The 15703-nt window shown below is 31.8% G+C and overlaps 3 long non-coding RNA genes across 5 annotated transcripts; 2 read left to right on the top strand and 1 right to left on the bottom strand.

The window, feature by feature from the left end:
- The first annotated feature begins 3804 nt into the window (after positions 1 to 3804).
- Positions 3805 to 7565, top strand: LOC107371224 (uncharacterized). 2 transcript variants are annotated; one of them, XR_016199778.1, is made up of 6 exons: positions 3805 to 4040; positions 4477 to 4635; positions 4940 to 5124; positions 5789 to 5887; positions 6132 to 6436; positions 7377 to 7565. It is a non-coding gene; the product is annotated as an uncharacterized LOC107371224 (long non-coding RNA). The 2 variants fall into 2 exon arrangements; XR_001570765.3 differs by lacking the exon at positions 7377 to 7565 and having other exon boundaries at positions 6132 to 7319.
- Positions 7566 to 8486: 921 nt separating this feature from the next.
- LOC149093227 (uncharacterized) lies at positions 8487 to 10096 on the top strand. The gene is made up of 2 exons (XR_016199780.1): positions 8487 to 9053; positions 9475 to 10096. It is a non-coding gene; the product is annotated as an uncharacterized LOC149093227 (long non-coding RNA).
- A 280-nt stretch (positions 10097 to 10376) lies between these two features.
- On the bottom strand, positions 10377 to 14593 carry LOC112539887 (uncharacterized). Of its 2 annotated transcripts, XR_003083855.2 has the most exons (4): positions 14382 to 14593; positions 13860 to 14276; positions 12239 to 13494; positions 10377 to 12084 (listed from the first exon to the last, which is right to left on the bottom strand). It is a non-coding gene; the product is annotated as an uncharacterized LOC112539887 (long non-coding RNA). The 2 variants fall into 2 exon arrangements; XR_016199779.1 differs by lacking the exons at positions 10377 to 12084; positions 12239 to 13494 and having other exon boundaries at positions 13684 to 14276.
- Positions 14594 to 15703: the final 1110 nt, after the last annotated feature.

The following is a 15703-nucleotide window of genomic DNA, read 5'->3' as shown; positions in this document are numbered from 1 at the left end:
CATTTCATGTATTGGCACATTACAATGTATGGGGAATCTTCATTGTAAAGAGATTTACATGAAACTTTGTGTTGTTTTTTCATTGAACTCATTAAACCTTTAGTTTAGATGGTAGATTGAGATGAAGAGAAAAGATTGTATGGATAAAACATAATCAAATGGATTAACTTGGTGAAATAAATTGCTTGTTTACAAAGGATTGTTATTATTGCTGATTTGGAAAAGGCAACAAATGTTTGTGATTAGTCTGATTACCTTTCAGCTTAGAAAGGATAAATTTTACTCACAAATCCATATAGATACAAGTTATTTTTGATTAATTTTAATATTCAGAGAATATAAACATTCTTAAGTGTGATTAAATACATGAAAATCAATCAATCTGAAAAGATATACAAAGGTTTTTGACTTTTTGCATTTTCCAGAAATCAAGACAATTGACAAAAAATATTATTAAATTGTTTACTTTTTGAGCAAAAGATGGCAGTAGAGACGTTTTCTGGTAATTTTTGCTCCTTTAATGATTGCTTTGTTTTAAATGGTTTTTCATAATCTATTGATTATATGTAGCCTCAGCACTTTAACAATTTGTGAGTAACTTGCAAATGAACTTGAAATTGAAGCTTTCAACCATCAATCAAACAACACATTATTTCATCAAAACATCAATCTCTGTTAGGAATATTTCAATTCAAGGAGGGTGACGCAAAGTTGCCCATTTCCAGATCACTTTTCAATTTTTTTAATGAAAAACTTTGCGTAAAGAAACAATGTGGATAGATAGGAAAGAAATGGTTCGAAAGCTCAAAGTCATTCAAGGTTAATCTGTTATTTGACTTCTAAATGACATTTAAGTCATTTTCTCAAAGTGGAGCCTTTTCCAGATTTGGTTGAAACTTTTTACATGTTCATAACTCATACTGTTCGAAAGATAAACCCATTTTCACCAAACTCGTTCATTTTCAGGCGTGAAGAACTGTGTGCTCCAACTTATGAACATGTAAAGAGTCTCCAAGAGTTTCCACTTCAAAAAAATGATCTTTAATGTCATTCAAAGGTCAAATGAAGGGTCGACCTTGAACAACCTTGGGCTTGGAAACTTATGTTCTGGTCTGCAAACAGGTGTACAGGGAAAAACGCCCAGTATAAACTGTGAGAAACAGTATTTTGTCAGTTGATGCAAGTTTTTGTGCTTGTGAAATGAATTTAAAGAGTATCTCTAGTTATATCTTCAGTTGAACCAATTATTCTTAGTGTATTTGGACTAATAACGCTATGTCTAGTCGAATGCTCAAAGAAATGATTAGAAGTGTTTATCATTCAATTTCTTCGGTCAACATCAAAAATTCAGTTATTCAACCATGAATAACAGAGGAAAGGAATATCATCTTCACAAAAATAATCTTATTCTCGGCCATCCCGACCATCGCCATATTTCGACAACATTTTTTCATCTGGAATCGAGAAATCAAGCAACAAAGAAACAAATCTTGATCATCCAATGGAAATAGTGGACATCATCATTGATTGGGTTTATAAAAGAAGCATATAGACAACGAACTAAAATAAATCTAAATTGCTGCAATTAGCTGATTATTTTGCATAGATGATGGCGTTTTCAACCTGGTTGTTTCTCAACTAGATGTACTAAACAATACACGGCTAGAATGAGTTCACCAACCAGAACACTGTATGATAAGTTTTGTGATTTTATCATGTATAACAGAGGTAAGGAATCTCGTGTTCACAAAACAATTTTGTGCTCTGCAATTCCATAGTTTGCCGAAATGTTTTCATCTGAAATCGAGGAATCGTGCCACAAGAAATGCCTTTGGATCATTCACAGTAAATATTTGACATCGCCCCAGGTTGCTTACAATGAGCTCATCTGCATTACAAAGAGCACAAAGATCTATACAGATTGGGAGAAAAAGCGTTTTCCATTGACATCACTGACCTGATCAAAAAGTGTAAATCTATTGGCGTCTCGGGTTCTAATGGTTATACCGGGCGTTTTTTAATTTTACGCCTAGTTACTGTGATAAATCACGAAATGTAATGCTACAGACCTCAAAATTGAACCATTAGTTTATGTAGATTGAAGAAATATGAGTTCGAGGTCATTCAAGGTCAATTCTTCATTTCACCTCTAATTGACATTGGAAAGTCATTTTCTGGAATTGTAAAATTTTTCAGATCGATTAATGATAGATGTTCATAACTCATACTGGCTAAAGGATATGAGTGATTTTGCTTTGATCAATTGCTTATTTGAACAAAGTCTTTTATGTTGGCGAAAGTCATGACATGCACCGATTGGAAGAATTTTCGGTTTCAGAAAATGATCTTTCAATGTCAATAAGAAGTAAGCCAATTGATCTTGAATGATCTTGAGCGTACTTGTTGCCAATCAGGTACAAGGATGATGAATTCGACGATTTTAAAATAGACAACACGAAAAAAGTAGATCAAGTTCATAAGATTTTATTGTACTCGGCCATTGTACATTTCATATATATTACCGAGCTCTGAAAAGGAAAAGAGATGAGGAAATGTCCAATAGTATGAGACTGATTGTTAAAATGTAAATATTGGACTTTATAATGTATTGGGTTTATAATATGCCAATTTGTATAACAATAAAATTGACAATTTTTTGTGGCAGTTAATTAAATTCAAGTCAATTCAACATTGTCCATTGTTGTTCAACAAGACTTACTGATTTCAAAAACCTTAGTTTGTCGATGACAAAATGAGATATAATTACGAGATATTTCTTAATACTTGAAGTTAAATGCATTTTTCTTATGTAAATTGTAGACACTTGCCTTAGTTAAACAATAAACTATTTCCTATCGGTCTATCTTCTACTTTTCTAATCCAAGAATTCAATATGTGAACATTTAGGGCACACCAACTTACATCCAATTTTCTAACTGATCATTAACTGTATTGCATAATTTTTCATTCAATTTTCTGTTATGATTAGTTTATTTCAAATGTTCAAATTTTACTTCTACACTCATGGCTATAAATTAATAACCGCTTTTTCACGCGATCATTTTACATTTCGAACGTTTTCTATCACTGAGCTCGTAACATCAACTGCACCATCGGACGAGTTGAAAATCTTGAAAACACAAATAAGCACAATTAAACATTTCTATGAGAAAAGCCGGCAACATTAGTTTGGTTTTCGGACGGTAGATGGCAAAAGTTTCTGGTAATCGACAAAAAATTAATTTTTGCTTCAATTGCAAGATCATTCAGTTGTGATTTAAACAACAATTTAAGACCCTTTGATTGCAGTTTGGATCCTTTAACTTTACAAAAATCTTTTGAATACCAATTAACTCAATTAGTGGATTATAAGATTTAATCTTCCATGGGAAAATTGTTTACACTCATTAAATCAAATTATCGATTGATTGTCTTGAAAAGTCTTTCCGTAAATTAAACTTGAGTTTATTATTAGATTAGAGATCTGAAATTCAAGTATAATTTGAATATGAGGAAACTATTTATGAAAGTAAAACCTGGGATCGAAATAAAAGGAACCCAAAAAACTTTAAAGTTCAGTCAATTGTCATGGAAGGTTAAATTGAACCTTTATGCCTTCGGTTTAAGTGACTCAGAATCTAATTTTGTTGGACCCTCGAGTTTCCTTTTCAGTTGCAAATGAACAAGTTTCACTATTAGTGTATTATCTCATCTTAATTCATGTTCAGTCATCTTAATTTGCTCATTAGGTTTCACCGTACATCTTATTGTATCCATTTGGATTTGCTCTCCTTATCGAGTATCTTGCATTAGATATCAGTATCCATAATCCAGTAATGAAGGTGAAGAAATAAAATTAAACAGATTATGCCATTGAGCTTATTATTGTTTTACTTTTACTCTTGATTAATTACTGGGTTGCTATTTTAAGATTTTAATTTACCAATTTACTGGCTTTTGACTTCTAATTAGCTTAATTTATGCCACTGTTGATTGACAACTGTTATGAAAGGTGTTAACCATGTCATCCATTGTAATAGGTAAGTTGATTTGTTTTCATTACATCTTACATTTGTTTGCCTTTTCTTGTTACAGTCTTTTTAAGCTTTTGCTGTTTCTGGTGATTGTAATAATGTTATTGTAAACTGGTCTACAACCAGTTTATTGGGCAATTTAAACATCTAGAAACTGAGCAATAAATTAGTCTGCTGATTACAAAGTCTAATCATTCAAACTGGTTTTCAGAGATATTTCAATGATGCAAATTTTTTCCCTGGAAAAGACAAATAAATTTTAGACTCGATTCAACATTAACTAATAGATTCGACAGTTAAACATGTCAATGTCGCCTCATTTAATAGGTGTGCTTTTAAAATTATGAATAATTTGAGCAAAAGAGTGCCATTCGCTAGAAGAGCCAACCATTTCCGAGAAACAAACTAATTCAAATTCATTTTTTTCTTTCAATGTAAACAGCTAAAAATATTTGGGAAATGCTCTGTGAGAGGCCACATCGATCGAAGCAACGGAATACTCAAATAAAGCTTCCATGATGACACTGATTGTGAACAAAATTATCGCCATATGGTACTTTAAATTTCTGGTAATTGGCTGAAGATGATATTTCAGATAAAAGTAATTGAATCATATTTTCGACACTAATTCAGATAAATTGAGGCCGTTATCAATATTTGAGGCCCTTTAAATGATCACCAACCTCAATAGTCACCTTAATAATGACGATGACCCTAGGCATGATTTATGTATCAAGCTAATCATATTTGATTAATAGAGAAATCACTTTGATAATATTTTTTTCATAATACAAGTGTAAGGGAAAAACACATTCAAGATTTTGTCAGCATATTTATCTGAGTCAAGTGACATTCGCCATGAACCACCGAGAAAGGATACTAATCATTTGTTTAACTTGCATTAGGTCTTGGCTTTCAAAGGGCCGATAGATTCGTTGCATGGTTTCAGCTTAGGAGGACAAATCCAATGAAAGAAATGAAAATTGTCGGAATCCCGAATCATTTTATTGCTCAATGGTTACCTCAAAACATCAACAAAAAGTGAACCAAGAATCAAGATTATTTCAATTCGTTTTTTTTGAATTTTCAGGTAAGCAGCAAACGACATTAACTGTTGGATCTTTCAATGTAACCATGTAACAGATTCAATTTCATTCTGACTCTGCAGTTTATCTTATTGATCAAAGATCAGATTGGAATGAGTTGAATGGGGGAAAAGAAATATTGACACACATGGTTTAAACTACTGATTACATACAGCTTTGTTGTTTTCACAAATGAACTGTTGTCAATCAGTTTCCACTTTTTTTTGTGTTCATTAAATTTATAATTGAGCCCAATGATGATTAATTTATACTCAATTGTTGTCCTGCAACAATCAATTGCAAGGCCATGACATTGTAATCAGCTTTAACTCAACCTAACCAATTCTGTAACCACAACAAAACATGAGCCAAGTTGAAACTTGAAATTATTAGACTGTTGAATATCAATTATTACTTGTAACAAAATATTCCAGTCTTTTCCATTCCCTTTAGCTGAATATTTTCTTCTGTCATATTCATATACTTTTACATCTCAACATTTATGAATAATTAACCCGTTTGCAAGTTATCAATTTTAATATTTGACAAAAAGTATTTGACACAAAGACAGGAATAACAAGACGACAATGCATGTATCAAATCTCAAGTTTATCCAATCAATATGCACCATTTTTCAACCAACCTTTTCATTTTCAATTTTTAATACAGCCAATCGATTGACATGATGCCTGAAAGCAGAATTGTGAAGAAACCCTCTTTTCTGCCAATGGAATTATCTGATCATTTCCAGATGAAAATATCCAACAAGTAAGGACAAGTTTACTCAGATGGCAAGTTTGGATCATCTAAGATTCATCTCATTGAATAGCTTTACTATTGAGCTTTTTCATTCACATCAAAAGCTTATCATGTTGTTAATGATTGGTAAAGAAGATGAAAAGCTTTTAAAGCCGTCAAATATCAATCAAGTCAAAATGATTAAATTTCATCAAAAATTATCTCTGTTTCATTTTTTGCTGTTCAACTAATGTACTTTTTGTCTCAATTTCAGGTTGGACTGGTTAAAGATTTTTGGTGAAAGCGAAAAAAGTGGAATTGGAAAAGTAAAGCTGAAGCATTTCAATGATGACGGGAGTCTACCAAGGAGATGTAAAAAAATGTTCATGATGATGATAAGCAGACAGACATGAAAAGTTGGAACAAAGAAAAGGGTTAAAAGTGAAAATGGACTTTGAAAAAATTAAAGCAAAGGAGAAAAGAAAAAAAAACAGAATTACTCAAGATAACCTGGCTAGGAGAAAAGCTAAAGAACTGAACAAATCATGATGATGATAATAATAATGATATGAAGAAAAGGTAAAGAGAGAAAAGAATCGAGCCTAAATCAAGGTTACAGGGTCGTTAATCTAATCGCTGGCCATGATAATTAGCTTTTTTAGGGTTTACTCTTTTTTTTTATTTACTGGACACAAAAAATTCATTCCATTCACTTGGTTGAACATATTTAGTTGAACAAGAATTTCAACCTCATCATGACTATAATTATCATCATCATCATTACTATTATTATTATTATGAGCACTTTTGCATTGTTAATATCAATATTAGAAAAGGGTAAAATGAAGAGGTTAAGATGAAGGGGAAAAAATAAACACCGAGTAACCAGTGGTTCATTTTTTCCCATTAATATTTCATTTTTAGTGAAAGTTCTGAATCGTACACATTCTCAGTTCCATCAGTGCTCATACACCACACCCATTCATCTTTATCTTTCTTTTTCTTTCTTTCACTTTGTTGTTTATTGTTGTGATGGCTCATCAACTCTGAATTTTTCAGTAACCATGGAACCAGAATTCTGTAAAGAAAGGCTGAAACTGGTAAAAATAAGAAGCAAGAAGAAGAAGAAGAAGAAACATCTTTTTCCTCATCTTCTCATGTAAACCCTTTTTTTCTCCTACATTGAGAATAATTTTTCTCTTTTTTTCTTGAAATAACCTTGGGTTGAAAATTCAGGGCCAACGAGTTAACAACAATACAACTTATTCTCATAATTATAAACATTTACGTTGGCTCGTTACGAGCCTTTAACTCTTTCTCTTCGTGTTTGTCTTTATCATCTTCATCATTTTGATCATCATCATCATCATAATCACAACCATCGTCATCGTTATTATTATAAAATCTGGTTTCCTTTTGTATTGCGCTATTTGCTCAGGCACAGTAAACAATTGGTTAATCATTTGTCTCGTTTTTTCTCATCCTGAACCATATCCATCCATTTCAATTCCTAAATCAGGGCTGTCCATTTGAAAGTAATACGCACATTGAAGTAAACTTAAGCCTATGGTTGGAGCAACATGAGGCTTTCTGGAACCATTCTGAAATGGATAAAGATGAGCCTTTAAGAAACAAAATGGATGCAATGAATTTACAAGAAATAATATAATAATGCCAATAATAATAAATCGAAGGTCAAAACTGGAAACAGTAAATACAAGTTTCTTTGCCTGGTTGAGGACGTTACAAGGATCTTTTATCGATCGTTCAATCTCCAAGATTCAATAGTTCAATTTCAGATTTTCCTCTCACCGTTCATGTATTTCCAACATTTTTGACAAGCAGAATAAGCTAACTGATTGTTTGCTGTAATAGTTTAATTTGATAGACTAATTTGTTTTTTTATCATATTCAAAGGATTAACCTTGAATATTCATGCCATTAGTTGCCAAGTACAAGGTAAAGGTGAACTTAATTCCCAAATAATTGAAATGGTTAAACTTGGAAACCCATTGTTGGTAAATTATGCACTAACACCAGTTAAGGTTCGTTGTACCGGCTCTAGAAACCAAGAAAGCCTTGGTTCTGTTTTGTCTTGTGTTTAAATCACTGGAAGATGATGGAAATTGTTGAAAAAAGCAAGAAAATTGTATAATTTTGCTCAAAATTGATTACACTCGTTGTTCCTATGGAAATGTTGATGATGAAGGATAAAGGATGTGATGATGATTAAAGCAATTCAATGATGTACCGTCAATATTTATCAATGATCTAGGAAAATAAGGCGAAGTATGAAAAAAAAGCTGAAAAGAAGTGATTATTTGTCAATGATTAATTTGGTGATTTGTTGATTGATTGTTAATTCAGATTTCATATTAATTTTTCTGTATACACAGAAAGGAAAGGAGAAACAAAAAGAAAACTATACATTTCAAGGTCACCATGATGTTCATGGTAACACTCACAATTCATAATACATATGATAAATAGTCAATTGAATTGATAGTAGGAAAGCCAATCGATTAATCGAAAAAGAAAATAATTTCATTTTTTAATGTCTAAAGTGCAGACAGATGTTAAGGCAGACGAAAGAGTAAAAATAACGTAAAAATGTCTTTGAAAATGATATTGAATTTCAATCGATATCTCAACCGAACTGAGTTTTTTAATTTATAAATGTTTACAGTTTCAAGTTGAAGACAAATGATAATTATAAACAAACGTGAAATTGGAGAGAAAAAAAAATAAATTGAAATTGCTGTTGACAACAAAAAAAGATAAGGAGACTCGACAAAAATGAATGTTTAACCCAATATCTTTGGATAATTATATTGATTTTAAAGCTTCCTGGTAGACTGAATCATCAACCATGATCATCATGATCAAGAGACGTCTCATCTTGTTATTGAATAAATGTAAAGTTTGGATGTAAAAATAACCATTGGATTACAAGCAGCAGAAGGAGAAGAGTTTACTTTGTTCAAGTATAAAATCGATAAGTTCAACTTAATATTTATACACACATGGATATATAAATCGTCTATTGATGCGCACCTCTTTTTTTTGATGGTCAATAGGTCAAGGTATATCCTTGCCTCTCTCAATAAACTCACTTATAACTAACTCCATAGACACACAGAATGTATCCATAGATACGAAAGCATCATCAACCAGGATGATTATCAAAGGAGTAAAAGTGAGTCTACCAGGAGGAATGGAAAGGGTGTGTGACTCTCTGATAAACAAGATTACTTTATGTGACATTAGCCGAAAACATCATCTTCATCATCATCATCATCATCGTCATCGTCATCCTGACGTTTCTGATAAAAACCATGTTTATAGCTATTGTAACTTGTAGCCTACGAATTACCAATAACTTGTAATAAGACGATGAGAAAACTTACCTTTCTCTTTTCATCATCTTTCTCTCTCTTTCATTTTCTTTCTTTTCCCTCTTAACCCGATCCTTTCAGTGCTCTTTCTGCGTTTCTCATTATATCATGAAACTGGAAAATAGAGAGAGAAAAGAGAGAGAAAATGTAAAGAGTTATCTTCATTTTCTTTCCTCTCTTTTACCACTTTTCTTCTTCCCTCCTTTATCTCTCTCACTCCAGCCCTCTGTCTAACTCACTCACTCACTCTTCTGGTTCTGGTGGCGTTAACAATAGGATAATGCGTAGAATTGTTCATTTGGTGCGTAGTTTCGTTGGAATTAAAGTTGATATTAGTTAAGAGTGAGAACCGAATTACGTCCAATTGCGAAGCTTGTCACCATCAACAATATCACCGCTCAACATCGCATTTTTACCTTTTGTTTTCATTTATTCACTTCTTTTCCATTCTTCTCAATCAACCCCCCGAATTGCTGATAATCTTTCCCAGCATTTTTTATCAATTGACAACAATCACAACAGATTGTCAATAATCAATATCATCGATAATTTCACCTTTAAATGGTTAAAAATTTTGACCGCAAAAAACACAAACAAACCCAATCAACCAAAATCAATCTTACCTGAACATTGTCACTACACCAACATTTATCATAAAATCACCACTCATCTAATTTTGGAGAGAGAGAGAAGAAAGAGATGAAAAAATAGAAAGAAAGGAGAAAAGAAAGAGCGAAATGAGTTGACCTTTAATATTTACCTTTCAACCTTAACCTTCAATTTTCATCATGTTAATTGTTACAACTTGCAACTCTATGAAAAACTCAACAAGCCAAAAAAACTGGTAAGTAAAAGACTTGATCTTTACTTTTCCCTTTACATTTCTCTTTCTTCTCTTTCTTTCCATTAACTACGTAGTTAATGTTAACATCTTTTTTTTTATTACAAACCTTTCGTTACAATCAATTGATTCAAACATATTGATTGGTTATTAATTGTTGACAAAACGAGTAAAAAACTGTTTAACTGTTGATTAAAGTCACAAATTGTCAATCCATAGTTTTTTGGGTTTTCATGTTTAAATGAAATATAAAAAAAACAATTTTACATTGATTTTTGGTAAGTTTTAGGTTTTTAGGTTTTCAGGTTTATTTTTTGGTCTCTCATTGGGTTACATTACTTTTCAATCTAAACTAATCATTACAATTGATGAACATGAAATAACAACAAGCCAACTGTTTACTCTTACTTAAATATCCAAACAATTATCAATGTTAACAATCAAAACTGTTCCTCTTTGATAAAGCCAATTATCTGGTTAAATCTATTAATCAAATGAAACAACTGATGATTGCTCTACTTTGAATGAAATTAAATTTCGTGATCAGGTGAATCAATTGTTTCAAACAATAGCAGTAAAAACACAACTGAAACACTCAACAATTGTCTCATCTTATCTAACAATATCCACTTTCCCATGAAAAAAAAACTTTGCCCATGTAATAAAAAGAAATGATAAACTGAATTGATCAAACTAATCAATTGAGATGACTGTGAAACAATGAAAAAGGTCAAAGTGGAAACCAAAAAAGCAAACAAACACAATTTCAACCATCTTGTATTTCCTGATAGCAATCTCAATTTTTTCAGCTCATCCAACAGAATTCACTCATTCCAATTAGATTAACTATCAGATTAATTAACAATAAGTTAATGGTTAAACAAGGCGAAGAGAGAGAAATGAGAAATAAAAAACGCCTTCCACTTGATTCCAAATTGGGATAAAACATTGGTTTACAATTAACAGGAATGATTAAAACATTGTTTTGTTATGTTGAACGCCTCAACCTGATAAAATGTCCCAGATGATTGTCAACTGTTTATGATGATTTCCATGATAAAGATGAGATTGAAACGATCAAGTGTTGTCTGTGTAAAATGATGATTACATGGTGATTACCATTGTTTCAACTCCTTCAAATAAAACATCAAGAACCAGAAGAACAAAAAACCACCCTCAACTTTGTTGCCTTTTTTTCACAACATTTATCTTTTCACATTCATCTTCTCTCTGTCATCATGATAATCAGTTTGCCACTCTGTCTCTCACCCTGCATCAATACATATATATAAAGTCGACTTCCTTTGTTAATTTATTTCGATCAGTTTCATTAGTTAATTTTTTCGTCATCATTTGTGCGTCGCCAACATTCAGTTTCCTCTTTCATTTGCTGTCCCAGTCTTTCTTTTCCCATCCAAACTATCCAAAGTGATTCAGTTTCGTCAGCCGGCGATGATCATGTTCAATGTAAAGTTTTGCTTCTTTCAGTCTGGTTTGGCTTCCAGTAATTGTGTTGATGGATTTGCCTACAAGTGTTCATTTAATGACGATCATGATGAGCTCTGATAATGATGATTCCGAGTTGAACTTGTCTTGATGTTTTATGTTTTCCCTTTTTTTTCGTCTCTTTTTGTCTTCTACGAACAGCCTTTTTCCCCTGGAAAAATTCGGGTTAACTTTTTTCTCCTTCTCGGTTCGAAATCTGGTTTTTCTGGTTAATTTACTCTATTCTCTTTGCTTTCCATACTTGAGTAGATCGAGCAAGTCTCATGAAACCACCATGATGAAAACGTTTTGAACATGAAATTGGTAAACCACTTACCCAATAACCTTTGACATTAAACTTGGTAAACCCATTTATAGAGAAGATGAAAGGAAGAGAAAACTTCTTTTTTTCATCTTTTTTTACCTTTCAATCCTTTCTTTGTTTCTGTCTTTGTACTTCTTTGTCTTCCCATTGTTTCAACTTTCGCTCAATCTGAAAATTCCCACTAAAAATGAAGTTGATTAAGTTTGTTGATAATGCCGTGAGGTTTAAAAAAAACAGGAGAAACAAAAAAAAACCATAAATCATTGGATTAAAGGATGAATATAAACACACTCATTATTATTAAATTAATCAATTTCTTGCAAACTCATACTCACTCTGAGCCTCTTGAGCCTCATGTGTCCACCCATTTGGCCCTCCTTTACCATCCATCCAGTCCTTTGATTAACAATACTAATCTTTGAATATGAATCCAGTTTCAATATTTTTGCTTCTTTTTGTCAATCCTTCTCCTTTGATGGAATCGATTTAAATTTTCATGTTGAATGACGATTGAATTTTCATGTTAATTAATGAAAAGGGAAATGGTTTGCTGGGTACCACGCTGGGCTCACATCTTAATTGTTATTATATTGGGTGAACACAGCTGGTGGTATCTCAGTTAACCTTTCTCAAATAGCCCCTTGACAAGTATCTTGCGTATTTTTGTTTTTCAAATAATGCTTAATGAGAATAATGATAATTTTGATTGAGTTTTCAGGTAAACCAAATTCATCCCCTTTGAACTAAAACCATTTGTTATTTACAAATGTTAACCCTGGTAAACCATTCGGTGTCCAAACTTGTCGACTCAACAACAGCAGCCAAAAACGCCAAATCAACTTGTTGCTTCGATTAACCTGCTTTTTTTAACCTTCAACCTTGAAAAATTCCAAAATCCAATTCATATCTTCATTATTGTTTTCATCTGTTCTGATTGTTGGTTCACTTTTTTTCTTCTGGTGATCCTTTAATTTGTCCATTTGTGGTCGCTGTTATTGTATCCATTTTAACCTCCATAACCATTATTCATGGGCTTTTCATCTGTTCCCTGCTCTTGTTTCCAGTTTTAGTTGACACCAAAAGTTTCTTTTTTTCCTGTTTCCTGTGACTCTTACAGCTATCATTGCATTATCCATTCAAATTATCGTTTAGATATTTTTTTCCACCTTCCATTCAACCGTTATCTGTTCATATGGTTGACAACATGGTTAAACTGAATGCTGGTATAGTTGAGCTAGATAAATTGTTGATTAGATTGTGCTTTCACCGTGTTTAAATATTGTTCAATTGATTGCCATTTTTTTCAAATGAACCTTTTGTTCCCTCTTTTTGAGTCTTTTTTGTTTGTTTGTTGTCAGTCGCTTCATAATCAACAGTCACACATCCTCTTTGATAAGTCAGTCGATTGTCAATTTGCTTTGGTGTGTAAATCAACGAACAAAATTGAGGATAAACCTTGAGGAAAAAGCAAATTATTGTTTCTCTGTTTCCCAATCAATCCTTTTATTTCATCCAATTCTGTCTCATGTTGAACCTTTTTTTTCCTGTTAACTTGCTAGTTTTTTTCCACCATAACCAAGTGTTTAGAAAACTGTAAAAACAAAAAATTAATTATTGATGAGGAAAGTGAAAAAATGGTTAAATATAGAGTAAATTGAAAAGTTTGATGATAAAAGGAGAAAGAAAATGAGTTGCCATGAAAACCTAGAAAGTCAAGTTCTGAGTTTCCATAGTAACTTGAAGTTCGTCATCAAGAGAATCGTTTTTTAGCTCAAGTCCATTAGATTTTCATGTAACCAATTTGAGTAGGTGGTTTTAATATGCATTATATGGGTTACAAGTATAAAGATGAAGACGATGAAAAGGAGGAGGAAGGAAGGGAAGGAGGAGGATGAGAGAAGAGCAAGACAAGTAAAGGTAAATAAGGATAAAAAATAAGAATAAATGTAAACTTGCTTTTGCTTAGATTTTTTTCTTCCTCTGAACAATTCCTTTGCAGTCAGAAAGCTCAATCTTTAGCCCTCACAATTAGAGTCAATCATTAGTTTACAGGTCAACTGAGATGGCTGAAAATTGCTGCCAATTGTGACAAAGGACTCAAGACCTTTTCCTTAACCCCTTTGGTGTTCAACTATCTACGTTGACTTAAGCTTGTTGTTGACATAATTGGAAGCCAAGTTATATAACCATTTAGCTGTAACATTAAGATGATGATGAGATGATGATTATAAAAGTAGAAAGTGGATGAAATGAGATTTTGTTGCCAACTCTGCACTCGCATTTCATGTTTGGTTCAAATGTCCTTTACAAGTCCTTTCCATTCATCGGTTTTTCCTCTTTTTCCTCCGTTCACTTGTTGATCTCTATTGCTACCTGTCAATCACGTTATAAATGAAAATTAAGTCTATATTTGTACATCAATGATATAAAAAGTCGAGTCTTACATGTTAGATGTCTTTGAAAAAATCGTTTTCTTACCCAATTTTCGTTGCATGTTTCAAATCCATTTTTTCCTTCTCAGCTTTTTCTGGTCTTCTCATGTTGGTTTAATTTTCAGCTTGGAGGCTTGACTTATAAATTTGCCTAATTTACCCGTTTTTAAATTATTTGCTGATTGACATTTTTAATTAATGGTGACAATGTTGATCAATTACGTCTCAAATATGCGTTTTACAATAAACAATTGAATTAACAAAATGTAAATGCATTAGTTTGGGGCGCAATCTATTGACATTTTAATCAACTTTAAACAGTTTTCTTTATTTGAATATGTAAACGTTTTGTCAACAATTAACCGATTAAACATGTTTTTTAATGAATATCTTTCAAATGTTTTATTATTATCAATGGTTAATAACGCTTAAAATATTAAAAATTGCAACAAAACAATGAATTCAAACATGATTTTTGATTCCAATCTTAATAAAATCTCAACAGTTGATCAATAAAGTAACTTTTTCCTTTTCAAATTTCTAGTTTCAATTATTATCAAGGTGATAATTGTTAACCTACTAAAATCATTGATCCATTGTTTTCCCAATTGAAATAACAAATAAAATTTGTAATATTGATTCAGTTGATTTAGTAATATCAGTTAGAGTCAAGTGATTGCTGGAATGATTACAATAACTGGTGAACATTGAAACAATTGTACCTTCAACCAAATAGTCAACTATTAATAATTGAGAAGGGAAATGATCTAAACTGATTGAACAAAATGGTTTATCGATTAAAATGAGTGTAACTATTAATCAGAATCATTGATTAAATACGAGAAAATACATTTAAAAATGGCAACAAAGAATACAAAATGAACATTCAAGTTTAGGTTAACCCAAAAAAAAATGAACCCAAATCTAGTGACAAATTAAACGTGGGCATAAAAGCAAAGTTGAAACATAATTAAAGTTGATTGAATCTTGGAAAGATTTAGTTTCCAGTGAATCAAGTAAATCAGGATTGGGTTAATTTAATTATCCTGAACAGTCTTTTAGTATCAAATAAACAGTCTCAGATGTTATCAAAGGTTGAGTAAATAATGTTTTTTTTAAACTGGCAACCATTTCAATCGTTTATTGCCATTAATCGATACAATCAATGTTCACAGTAAATGGTAAAATCAAATCCTTGCTCCTTAATTTAATTTGGTTAACCTTTTATCTTTTTGTAATCCTTTTGGTTCAATTGAATAATAAATTATTAAATTTAAAATCTTTCCCTTTTCTTGCAACTAACGCCATTGGATCGTAACAATTGTAACCAAATCCTTCGCTTATACTTTTCCAACAAATGATTACTGT

Source organism: Tetranychus urticae, chromosome 3 (assembly GCF_039701765.1).
Source record: "Tetranychus urticae isolate SD_2017Ah chromosome 3, NJAU_TeUrti_SD_1.0, whole genome shotgun sequence".
NCBI classification, from domain to species: Eukaryota; Metazoa; Arthropoda; class Arachnida; order Trombidiformes; family Tetranychidae; genus Tetranychus; species Tetranychus urticae.
This window is presented reverse-complemented; position numbering and strand designations above follow the sequence as displayed.